Here is a 3,994-nt window from a genome sequence, read left to right on the forward strand (position 1 = left end):
GAACCAGCGTTTTCCACTGTTAATACCTGAATTATCTCCAGTGTCATATTAGAGTTGCTTTCTGTAAATGGATAACTGAGTGAATCACCTTACATATGCAGCTGGGGCACAGTACTTGTGTGGTAATATATAGGTACAGAATGCAGGACGAGGGACTGAGGTTTTTTTTTGAGCCATTTCACATCGCGACTGAGACGGTATTGGAGGCTTTGACAGGCTAAAATTGGGCAAATCCCTAGCTCGGGATGGAGTTGCGTCTTACGTTGCTTTGTGAGACAAGAGATAAAATTGCATGTGCTCTGACCATTGGTTTCCATTACATTTTGACCACCTGGCAGAAGTTAGATGACTGCAGGACTACTGATGTGATTCAAGTTTTCATTAAGTCTGGCAGATGTAATACAGCGAATTACAGAGCTGTGAGACGATACTGTTGGAGGAGCCTCTGAAGGATAGAATTAATTGCAACTTTTCCAGACAAAGTTTGACCGGCGAGAGTTAGCATGGTTTTGTCAGAGGTGGTCATACCTGACAGATCAGATTAAATATTTTTTCAGGAAGTGATAAGATGTGTAAGCGAGGGTAGTGAAGTTGATTTATGTTATGAAGACATAACAAAGCCTTTGCTAAGATCCCACACCAGAGACTGGTAACAGGGTTAAAATAAAATGGATTCAGGTTCACGTGATAAGTTCGATCGAATCTTATTTGTGTGGTTGGAGAAAGGATGGTGCTGTTTCTGTGACGTGGAGCTGGTGTTCAGTGGTGTACCACAAGGACCAATGCTGTGTCCTTTCATGTTTGTGATTCTACGAAACAATATAGAAATAACGTGGGGGAAATGATAAGAAAGTTTGAGGAGGATATGAAGATTGGCAAAGTGGTTAACAGTGAGTAAGAAAGTCTTAGGTTCCTGGATGTTACAGGTGCATTTGTCAAATGAGCAGATAGTGGGAGCTGAAAATAACAAAAACACATCAGGCGATGCATTTTGTAAGGAACACGTCATAGGAGTACTCAAAGAACGGTAGGGCACTGGTAAACCCAAAGGAACATTTTGACCTTGCATGTGGGTCTCCAGATTCGTGAAGACAACAGAATATAAAAGTTAAGAAGTCAAGCACGACTTCATAAGCCAATGCAAAGATTACGAGAGTAGGAAATTTGGTGTCACATGAAGAAAATTTCATGAATAAAGCATTTGACACGCTTGCCTTCATTAGTCAGGACATCGATTTTTGGAGTTCACATGTCATGTTGTGGCTGCACAGAACATTAATGAGGCTACACTTACAATACTGCTGACATTTCCGATCATTTTCAACAGGAATGATGTTGTTCGACTTGAAAGAATGCAGAGAAGATTTACAAGGATGTTGCAGTGTCGAGAGGGCTTGAGTTGAAAGGAGAGAGTGTTTGAGCAGGGGCTTTTTCCCAGCAGTGTTCCAGGCTGGTGTGTAAACTTCTAGACGTTTATAAAAGCATGATAAGGGGTGGATAGGTGAGTGGTCTAGGTCCTCTTTTAACCCAGGATGGTGTAGTTCAAAACGAGAGGGTTCAAGTTTCACGTATTTCACACGGACACAATAAATAAGGGACAAAGAGTGCTCGAGCGATATATGGATTAGCAAAATGCATCATTTCAGCTTAGTCTTCGATTGAAAAAAAAGAGTATGTTCGTGGTGAAAATAGTTTGGAAGTTAAACCGTGAATGGAACGTTAATTGTATTAAAATTGAGTGTGTAGAGATGAGAAAGTTTTTAATTAATATACTGGAGAATGACATATTTGTCAGGATCATTCAATATTGATCCTTTAAGTTAAATGAGATTTTTATGGAATCTAAAATGCAGATGTATCTGGCTGCCCTGCTTTATGAATCACATTGACATGGTCTGTAGTGGTCGCAACTGATGAGGAACGCAAAAAGTCTCTTATTTTCATTTGTTCAGCAGTGGCTGGGCCAACATTTATTTCCCCAATCCTATCAGCACTTGACACGGTGAGACTCTGATCGAAGCACTGCACTGTATTGTTTTTTTGCAGAAACGAAATGTATCAGTTATTAAGTTGTGACTTTCCCGTTTCCTGCTCCCAGTTCAATGTTCTACGATTCAGTTGAACCGAGGGAATGCAGAGTTTCTCCAGCAATTATTGCTTGTGATTCTGATTTCCAGCATCCACAGTTTATTTTTATTTAGTAGTCTGGATGATCTGAGTGATATGAGCAATAGAATGTTGCTTACAGCAATGCCAAGTGGAGAATTGGTCCCTTCAGTGTCTAACTCAGCATGTGTCTGCATTGTCACTTTTTGTGTCTGTGCATCCACCTCATCCTCTTCCTCTTTCACATTCCCCGACACTCTGTCTGTCCGTCCGGCTCGTTACATACTTCTACACTCAGACATCTTGAGTGTGGAGCTACTAAGAGGCTTTTTTTTGCCCACTGACTGGAGTATATAGAACTGGGCTCAAATTCTCCGGATAATATGTCTGTCACTTCAAACTCAGGCAAGGCGACATTTCTTCCTCAAAAAATTATGACTGTTTCTAATTCAAAACAGAATTCCTAATCCAGAAGAAAGAAGACAAACCGCAATTACACTGCAACTAAAGAAGCACAGCGATGTATATACTGTTGGTTTAAATGAATGAACGGTGACATCAGAGAATGAGAGTGATCAGCTGGTGGTGTCTCTGCCATTAACACAAAAATCCTCTGTAAGTCTGCAACGTCTCCTGCCTCATCTCGTTATTCCTACCAAACCGGGAATGAAGAAGTGGAATAAAAGAGGAGGAGAAGCAGATGTGCTTGTGGAATAATAGAATGAAACCAGCGAATTTATTAATAGTTCGGAATTGAAACTGATACAGCATTCACTGTTGGAACACAACCTGGATCCCCAAATCATAACAGGGTGGAAGTGCAAAAAGGCACAGACTTCTTGACACGAAATTCGCAAAGCATTACAACACGGAGTCTAAGTACGAGCACAACAAGCAGGCGCCGCTGAGAATTGAACCCAGGATCACCTGTTTACGAGACAGGTGCTTTAACCAACTAAGCCACGGCGCCACAGCACTGTGCCTTTTACGCAGCCATATATGAAGTTATTAAACCACTACATCAGTTTTTCGACGAACGTTGCTCACTGAGAATTGCAATCAATCCTCCAATTTTCTAAAACAAACAGGTGACAGCTGAACATTCTCCACTAAAAAGGCACATAAAAAGATAATCTCCTCTTGCATTAATTTCCAACTGATACTTTCACCTGTTCAAACTGACAGGAGAAAGCAGATGCGTTCATCCTCTCGTGGCCCATGAACCACATTAATACACAACAAGAGGAACAAGGTCATTCTGTTGAATTGACGAATTGTAATGTGTAAATAAATGCAAACATTGGGCAGTAAAAGCAAACCCCTTGCCACTGACACTAAGTCTTGCACCACCAGTTCCACGCACACATCCTGCCTCATGCCTCCCAGTCATCATTGTCGATCACTTTATTTCACTGTCCTGCTCTGCTTCTCAACTTATTTCCAAACGATTGCAGATGTCTGATAGGAACCTTTAACTTTTAGAAACAGATTCCTGGAATATCGTCGTCACTCAATGGGATAGAATTCAGTGCATATCCCGAATTACCCAAGTGATGGAGGGGATGAGTTACTTTCCTGAAACTTTCAGCTCCTCAGCACGGACATACAGCCATTATACCGCTTCGGGGGAGGGGCGGGGTGTGTTCCAGGTTTTACACGTACAGACACTGAAGGATCAGCGAGATACGTCCAACTCAGAAAGTTGATATGATTGCAGGGGATTTGAAGTGGTAGTTTCCCGTGTACCTGCTGCCATTGACCTTGTGCACGGATGCAAATAATCACTGGACCACATTACTTAATCACTGGACCAATTCCGGTGCACGTTCTGCAAAAGCAGGAATTAGATTTCATTCAGAATGAGAAATAAATCTTCATTACATGAGTG

The 3,994-nt window shown here is 41.5% G+C and overlaps 1 non-coding gene across 1 annotated transcript; it reads right to left on the reverse strand.

Annotated features, from left to right (window-relative positions):
* Window positions 1-3,002: 3,002 nt before the first annotated feature.
* trnat-cgu (transfer RNA threonine (anticodon CGU)) lies at window positions 3,003-3,076 on the reverse strand. Its single transcript has one exon. It is a non-coding gene; the product is annotated as a tRNA-Thr (tRNA).
* Window positions 3,077-3,994: the final 918 nt, after the last annotated feature.

This window comes from Chiloscyllium punctatum, chromosome 35 (genome assembly GCF_047496795.1).
Source record: "Chiloscyllium punctatum isolate Juve2018m chromosome 35, sChiPun1.3, whole genome shotgun sequence".
Taxonomy (NCBI): domain Eukaryota; kingdom Metazoa; phylum Chordata; class Chondrichthyes; order Orectolobiformes; family Hemiscylliidae; genus Chiloscyllium; species Chiloscyllium punctatum.